The 9034-nt window shown below is 43.6% G+C and overlaps 1 long non-coding RNA gene across 1 annotated transcript; it reads left to right on the forward strand.

Moving 5' to 3' along the window:
- Positions 1–476: 476 nt before the first annotated feature.
- Positions 477–3572, forward strand: LOC147646064 (uncharacterized). Its single transcript, XR_015281987.1, has 2 exons — positions 477–2766; positions 3086–3572. It is a non-coding gene; the product is annotated as an uncharacterized LOC147646064 (long non-coding RNA).
- Positions 3573–9034: the final 5462 nt, after the last annotated feature.

Below are 9034 nucleotides of genomic sequence, written 5' to 3' on the forward strand. Positions count from 1 at the left end.
TTCACAGGCCTATTTAACATTTGATCCATCAAAATCATTCCTTTGCTTTGTAATTTGGAAACTTGTTCATTTTGGGGAATTTGTCATCTTCTCAAGGCATTGAAGGTCAATCAAATGCTGCAGGTTTCATTCTTCCTTTAATATGGTCTGTGTGCTGGGGTTTGACTCTTAAGCAGAGCTCATTTTTTATTTTGCAGCCTAGCAGTTCTCCTGTGGGGCTGTGGGCAGGTCAATTCACTTGAGAACGATGGGTAAATCAGCTCCTGGGAAGCTGTGCACTGCCTGGCCCCGATGCTTCAGCAAGCTTGAGGTCAGCTTGGCTGTCTTGGACTGTCTAATAATAATGCAGAATAATAGAATTAAGTATTCATTTTAATTGCTGATAAATAAGATGTGTTTTCATCTAAATCTGCGTGCTAGTTTCTAAACCACTACAGTCTGTTTCATCAATGACCTTCTTCATTTTTGCTTTCTAGTTTCTGCCGATCTTATTTTCTCGCCTGTCCCTGGGAGAGGAAGGGATGATGGCTGGAGGTTTGGCAGTCAGCAAGGGCCTGGCCACCACTACAGTTCTGGACTCTCAGCCTTGGAGATGTGATCAGGAATCTGCTGTTAGTTCCCAGTTTTGTATTGCAAAGACTGACCATGCTGCCAGCACTGTGTTTTATAAGTGAATTTCCATTTGGTCAAACTCCAAAGCAGCCTTAATTTTAAGGTGGAATTCTTTGTGGATGAGGCTGTGAAGAATATGGTGTTTATACTCCCATCCTACCGGCAGTACAGTAGAACAACTCCTAACGGATTTGGTAATAAAGACCTAGTTTTTCTTCACTAAACCTGCCCTAGCAAAATTCATAAGCTGGTGATAGCTATCTCTGGCGTGGAAAATCTTTATTGAGTTTATTGACAATTTAATATACTTTGTCAAGCTTTGCTGCTTAGTTTCTGTTCATCCAGAGACACCTGGGGCTACCTTTGCTTCCCAAGGGATTAAACTAGCAAGCACTTAGAATCAGATTTTGGGAAGATGGGTGCAGGAGACTTGGTAATTCACTTCAGGAAAACATAATAATGATGAACATTTCAGATGGAAATGATAGTACTTGACATACTATGTGAAATGCTTTTAAGTTATTTTTTAGTTTTTCTTTAATTTTTAATCCTGGATAAATTAAATGAGGCTTTTGGGGAAAGCATGAGCTGGAATTTATATTGTATTTATATTGCCCCGCCGTCACCGAGGACAGGGCTGTCCAAAGAAGTTGATGCAGCTGCTGAGGCAGAACTGTGACCTGATGCAGCTGCACCTTCGTTACTGCTCTCAGCCGAGGCCAAGAACCAAGTCAGCGGCAAAAGTGGGCATTGGGAGGAGACTCCGCATCTCCCCTCAGTTCTGACCTCCAGAGCGTCAAATCAGCTCTTTGACTCACAGCTCACCACAGACCTCGAAACAGGAGGCAAAGATCTACACCAGTTGGCCTTTCATAACTTCTCACCCATCTATTACCTTTCTGTGGCTAGCTTCAGAAAATGGGGGGGAAGCCATTCCAAAGAACACGACCAAGGAAATCACACAGCACTCGGGACTTTTTCCAGGCATCAAATTTTTAATGGATGATGTGAAGTATCACAGAAGCAATTCCTGTCCACAGAAAAAAAGATTTCAAATGTTTTTGTCTCAAAGACAATCACTGGATGTTGAAAATTTCTGCTGCTGAAAGTTACATTAGGTCCTCAATGCTGAACAATCAATATCCCCACAATCTAATCTGTGAAATTACCACCTCGGCAAGGAGAAAATTTTCAGGATTTGCAACTCATCTCAAAACCTCAGTAGAACTGAACCAGCAGAATTTCCCTGAGATGCCATTGTGTTCTGGAACCCCTCAAATACTCACTAAAACAGACTTTACTTTCAGTAGGACAGCTGTTGATGAAAATCTGCGGTAAAACCTATGGGAAGTGGCCATGTGCACGCATCTTCCTTCCCACAGCAGGCACAATCAAATCCTCCTTTGAATGGCCTCAAAGTTGAGCAGCACTCATTGGCACAGCCTCTTCTCCCACAGACAGGCCAGTGAGCAACACGGCAGCGCCAGCCAGATGGGCAAGGTCAAGAGAGAGCAGATGCCAACAAGGCTTTGAAGCTGTGCCAAGGGAGGTTTACGCTGGGCGTTGGCAAGAACTTGTGCCCAGAAAGGGCCATTAGATCCTGCAATGGCCTGACAGGGGGCTGCTGGAGTCATCCTTGTGGCAGGTGGGCAAGGCAAGCCAGGCCGCAGCGCTCGGGCCCCGCTCTGCTGGCCATGCTTGCCGCCATGGCTCACAGGTTGGACTCAACATTCTCTCAGGGCTCTCTGAGGCCAGGGCGTTCTGTGCTTCTGTGACATCACAGCCTCTGGCGACGGCACGGTGCCTGGCAACTGTCGCCAGCTGTTGCTGCGCCCCAGAGCCCAGGCAGACCTGCTTGCAGAGAGACGCCCAGAGCCTCTGTGCTGCCGGCAGAGCTCTATGGCTGCTCACGGCTCTTCCTCGCTGCTGCAGCTTTACGTGCTGCTGCTCTTGGCCCATCCCCTCGACCCTTCCAGCAAACTTGAGCAGAGCACGGATGCCTCTCCTATGCTTCCGGAGGATTTCTACCCGGAGGAGACGGACCCTGAGCAGATCCTGTGGGTGTCCTGGGCAGTCCTGCTGGTTGGCGTGCTCATCATAGGCATGGCCATGGGATGGGCCCTTGAGAGAAGATTTCAGAGATGCTGGGGAGAGGTGAGGCGGGGCTGGGGGGGTCAGGAAGGCGGGATGGGGCAGACCTTGAGGGCCTCTTGGGCACCCTTTGGCCAATGCCCTGCGGCAGAAGGGGCCTGAGCTCCTGGCTGGGGAATCCGGCCCAGGGGCTGAGCCCCATGGACAGCACCAAGCAGAGGCGGCCAGAGCTCTGCCTCCTGCAGCCTCTTCCCCGGGGCAGCCCAGCCCAACTGAGCCCGAGTCTCTGTCTCCGAGGCCAAAGGCAGCCCCACTTTGTGGGTGCCGGCCCCGCTCTGCCCCTCTGCCTCTTCCATGGGGATCCCTGCGCTTTGCCTTGCAGCGGAATCTCCAGAGCCCTTCAGGCCGTGCAGAGCCCCGCCGCCATCGAAGACACGGCTGTCCAAAGAAGTTGATGCAGCTGCTGAGGCACAACCGTGACTTGATGCGGTTGTGCCTTCGCTCTCAGCCGAGACCAACAACCAAGACAGCGGCAAAAGTGGGCATTGGCAGGAGACTCCGCACCTCCCCGCAGCTCTGACCTCCAGCGTGGCACTCCGAATTCAGAACCTTACGGGGAATGTGTGACCAGTGCCCAGCCCAGGCACTGCGACGTTCCCCGTCTTAGAAGTTAGCCACACCCCTATTGTTAGTTGTAGGATTCCCCACCACGTTTCCCCCAAGAAGTTGACCTTTCCCTTAGTGTTCAGTTCTAAACAGTTGAAGTATTGAAGTATTTTAGGCTTAAGATTCTTACCCCATAGTCTTCAAGTAACGTTGTAGTGTAGATTTTAGAAGTAGTCAAGTGAATAAAGTTCACGTTTTCTACATGTTGCTGTGTCATTTTCTTGATGTTGCACCTGAGACCTGGGGACTCCTTGAGAGATGGGTTTGCATGGCAGCTCCAGACTGCCTGCAATGGAGAGCCCAAGTGCCCCAGCAGGGTTTGCAAGAGTATGGAGGGCAGCGGGAAAGAAGAAGATAGTGGAAAATGTGGAGGGAGCTGGATAAATAAATGCTTGCCATTGCCTTAGCAGGAAAAAACCCCATCAAAAACAACCCACCCTCAAAACAAAGCAATGAAAATAGTTTGCCTCTGAATGAAAAGAACTTCAATTAACTATATGATGTCTGCTTTTGGTTCAGCATTCATCAATCTGAATTTGAATATGCATAGGGTAATTCAAGGTAACTGAAGCTTAAAGATCATGTCTATTTACTTGTGCATAGCCTATACTGAAGCACATTAGAAAGCCGTGTTTTGCTTCAAATCTGCGCAGTATTAACTTCATTCCCTCTTATACTCACTGGGTAATTAAATACATGAAGAAACTGATTTATTTTTTTTTTTATTAAGAATGCATTATAAATTACGAAGGCATGGCTTTAGCAGAGTCTGCTGATGCCAACATTACTCAGCTAAGTTGAAAGTATTAACACAAGAACTTGATGACAGAAGCAATGTTCATCAGAGCCTCAACAATAAAGTTGCAGTTCCAAGTTTTTCAGATGTCCTACACTTGCTAAGGCATCTCCAGAAAGAAGAGTCACCAGAAAATAGCAGAGGAAATTTGAAACCCATTTCTCTTTTGTTTTTTTTTTTTCCTGAACATTCTTGTGGGCAACAGAAAACTCCTAATATGTGGAATGAAACGTAGTTTTTTTGCCAGAGTCATGAGTCATCCCCTCAGTTCCAACCTGATCCAATGGTCACTTGAATCTTGGAAAGGGTCAAATCAGCAATATGAAATTTCAATTGTATTCATGAAAGTAGCTTTTTTTTCTCCATTCCCCTCCCTCTCCCAAATATATCAACACCAAGTGAGAAAGGCTCGATTTGAAAGATAATTATTACAGAATTAAACATGGACATAGCTAGTTTGCTACAAGTTCCAGCAGATAGAGAAACGAGAGCAGAATCAGAGGTTATCAAACTCAATATAAAATCCAGCTCATGCTTTCCCTAAAAGCCTCATTTAATTTATCCAGGATTAAAAATTAAAGAAAAATGAAAAAATCATATAAAAGCATTTCACATAGTATGTCAAATACTATCATTTCCATCTGAAATGTTCATCATTATTATGTTTTCCCATAGTAAATTACAAAGTCTCCTGCACCCATCTTCCCAAAATCTGATTCTAAGTGCTTGCTAGTTTAATCCCTTAGGAAGCAAAGGTAGCCCCAAGTGTCTCTGGACAAACAGAAACTAAACAACAAAGCTTGACAACATATATTAAATTGTCAATAAACTCAATAAAGATTTTCCACGCCAGAGATAGCTATCACCAGCTTATGAATTTTGCTAGGGCAGGTTTAGTGAAGAAAAACTAGGTCTTTATTACCAAATCAGTTAGGAGTTGTTCTACTGTACTGCCGGTAGGATGGGAGTATAAACACCATATTCTTCACAGCCTCATCCACAAAGAATTCCACCTTAAAATTAAGGCTGCTTTGGAGTTTGACCAAATGAAAATTCACTCATAAAACACAGTGCTGGCAGCATGGTCAGTCTTTGCAATACAAAACTGGGAACTAAGAGCAGATTCCTGATCACATCTCCAAGGCTGAGTGTCCAGAACTGTAGTGGTGGCCAGGCCCTCGCTGACTGCCAAACCTACAGCCATCATCCCTTCCTCTCCCAGGGACAGGCGAGAAAATAAGATCAGCAGAAACTAGAAAGCTTAAGCTAAAATCAAGAAGGTCATTGATGAAACAGACTGTAGTGGTTTAGAATCTAGCACGCAGACTTAGCTGAAAACAAATCTTATTGATCAGCAATTAAAATGAATACTTAATTCCATTATTCTGCATTAGTATTAGACAGTCGGAGACAGCCAAGCTGACCTCAAGCATGCTGAAGCATCGGGGCCAGGCAGTGCACATCTTCCCAGGAGCTGATTTACCCATCGTTCTCAAGTGAATTGACCTGCCCACAGCCCCACAGTAGAACTGCTAGGCTGCAAAATAAACAATTAGCTCTGCTTAAGAGTCAAACTCCAGCACATAGACCGTATTAAAGGAAGAATGAAACCTGCAGCATTTGATGGACCTTCAATACCCTGAGAAGATGGCAAATTCCCCAAGATGAACAAGTTTCCAAAACACAAATCAAAGGACGGATTTTGATGGATAAAATGTTAAATAGGCCTGTGAAGCTGGAGTTGTTAGGTTGCACATGAAAGAAGGGAAAAAAACCACACCCCAACCCTCAAATGCAATTTTAGATCCCTCTTGGAAAATTTGCTTTAAAAAGAGAGGAATAGATACAATCTTCCCCTCACCTGGAGATTTTAATGAATTCAAGCCATTTCAAATCTGTCAAGAAAGCCCTACCACAGTCCCCATCAAACAACATTTTCTTTCATTTTTTTCTTCTCATTACTACTTCAGAGCAGTCTAAACAACAGCAAATAAGGAAATTCAAGTTGCAATTCAAACACTGAGCTCTGGAGTCCTACATTGCCTTCAAACACCTGTATGAAACACTAACTTCATGCTTAATGCTCTCCAATACATAGAAGCCATTTATTTGCATATCCTTTGGCTGCTAAAGCTGTAACTTGCATTTCTATCAGCAGATGGGCCTGATTCTCACCTTCCCCTGATACACATGAGCAGTGTGGGCCCTGACTTTCTGGGCAGCTCACACTTCCTTGATTCAAACTCTTGACTTTGCTCTCTGTAACACGGCCTTTCCTGAATCCAGCCTAAGGTACGAAGCAGCCACACACCTTCTGAAGTTTCCATTATTGATATCTGCCTCTCCCCATTAGAATGCTTTGCAAAAACAATTAAGATCCAATGTTGCCCGTGTCTGCTGCAAGGAGGGGCTCTCTGGCTTTTTTACTCCTATTTTTAGAACATTCTCTTTCTAAGGTCATGACAGCTGGGTACAAATCCAGAGCAACACCTTGAAGCATTAACAAACAGAAGCAACAGAAAACAGAAGCTGCTGCATTTCCTGCGGCCATTGGAGGGTGCAATTGCAAGTGTGAAAATATTGCAGTTCTGTCATTCAGTAAGAAGTACACGTTCCAAAGGAAATCCATTCAAAGCAGATTATACAGCATAGATTTGTTGTCCATTTTAAATTGTTACTGGAAGCCAAAGAAAGATTTCTTTGGGAGCCTCACAGGTTTGTCTTCACCATTTATAATGGAACAGTTACTCTGCTTTAAATTTAAGTGGTTTTTTTCCCCAACAGTTTCATCTACCTCCTCACCAAGCTGATACAGAATAGAGGAGCACAGATAGTGGAACAGATTTTGAATTCCATAAATGGACTTCTCATGTGGCTAGAACTGATATTTCCAGCTCTGTGGGCTTAGAGCATCCATCCAATGTCCTGCCAGTCCAGCACTTCCTGATGGTATTTGCAGCCACTGGCTCCACAGAAGTTAGATCAATGCGCTTCTCCTTGGATGTCATGTGGCTGCTGCAAGTGCAACAATGGAGCCACCAATTTCCATTTGCAAGGTCAGGATTGCAAATTTAAAACCTTACTGTTACAAGATGTAAAGGCTCTCCAATCCTGCTGTAAACAAGAGCTTTTAAGACACTTAACTCTTCCAACTTCAGCTTGCTTCCAAGTTTATGGTATTAGCTTTTTTAGATAATAAAGGATTGTCTGTAGATTACTGTGGATTAAAATTATAACTGCAGACCTGAGTATTAGTCTCAAGTTTGATGGCATGAGGAAGTTGATGGTCTTCTTATCCATCCCTGGAATCACCCTGATGCACTGTCTCAACTATCTCCCAGAGGTATTTATTTTTTTCAACATGGATTATCTATTTTATGAAGTTTGGAACAGGGAGAATGGCTGCCTTCCATACAAATCAAACAGGCTGGATTTTCAAGTGATTCGAATTGTATCAAAGTCTTCAGACCCCAATAGGTGTAGCCTCTGTGAAATACAGAAGCCCTTATGAAAGGCTCACTCAGAAGGTGTCAATAGAATAAATAAGAAATTCATCATAAAAAAATGAAGAAGGAAAAAGCCTTCATTCCCTAACTCTGCAGAATCCCACCCGAGTAAAATCTCACTCACTTTACAATGAAAGGAAAATAGTTTAGTGGTGGTGGCAGGGACAAGGCGAGGATATACGGTGCCAGGGAGGATTCTACACTTAGAGATGCTGAGTATCCAGCCAAGAGACAGAAATTCATAGCAGAATAAGCTTCTACAAACTGAAAATATGCTTGGCTCAGGTAGATTTCAGGCCACAACTTTGATTCTCCAGAGGCAAAAGTAAAGAACAGTTCAGTCCTTTTTCCTCCACAACTCATTCCTAGGTCCGCTCCTGCACAGTTTGTAAAAGAAAAAAAGAGTCTCTTTCAGAACAAGGACGTAGGACCTTTTCCCCCTGTTGCAATTAATGTGAAAAAAAATAAAGAAAAATACCTGCTCTGCATCTTGTGTTTATCTGCCATTTTAAACCACATTCTGAGCTCATCTCTTCTCAGAGGTACTTCCTTTCTAAATTTTACTTTTATTTTTTGGGTCCAAAAAGTATTACTACAAGTAAACTTCCCCTTGAACAGCCTGCCAGAGAAGAAGAAACAGCAGTGTTTGCTATCTGCCACCAAATTTTACATCCTGTCCTATAATCTTATTTTCATAAGCTCAAAGTCATTGGGGAAGGCAGAGAGAGATCTACATTTGTGCATCCTAGCAGGATGCTGTGCTGGAAAATATCTCTACCGAGTGTTCTTGGGTTAGTGGATCCAAATGACTTGATAGTACTGAGGGTCTGCACTCATTTGTACTAAATGGATGTAGGGACATTGCCATTGGAAATACAAATTTACAAAGGGACTGCCCCATAGGCTTGTATGAGTAGTTTTAGTTTAGGGGCATTATCCGATGATATGACTGACGATATCATATGGTCTCTGTGTTACCAACACAGCCCTACAGCCTTGGAATAAAGTTTCTAACAATAAAATATTTGGCATGCAATATGGAATGGTGGCCAAAAAGAAAATTAATGTCATCAAAGTTAAGGACCCTAGCAACATTTTAAGAGAAGTCTTATGAAGATGAAATTCTCTATTTCAGCTCATTATGTGTTGATCTATTTTATATATTAGTAAGGGCCTGTCTGCACAAACCAGTCTTTGAAATACGTCGTGATATTAAAGGCTAAAGTCCTTGAAACCTTCCTGCAGGAGAGAGAGTAAAGCAAAACAATATCCGTGTGTACAGAACAAAAAATGTAAACCTGCGTGCATTAGCCAATAGTAGCTTGCTTAGCCCACAGACCCTGTAAAACCCCATATAAGTGTG

Source organism: Cyanistes caeruleus, unplaced genomic scaffold (genome assembly GCF_971803275.1).
Source record: "Cyanistes caeruleus unplaced genomic scaffold, bCyaCae1.hap1.1 HAP1_SCAFFOLD_128, whole genome shotgun sequence".
NCBI lineage: Eukaryota > Metazoa > Chordata > Aves > Passeriformes > Paridae > Cyanistes > Cyanistes caeruleus.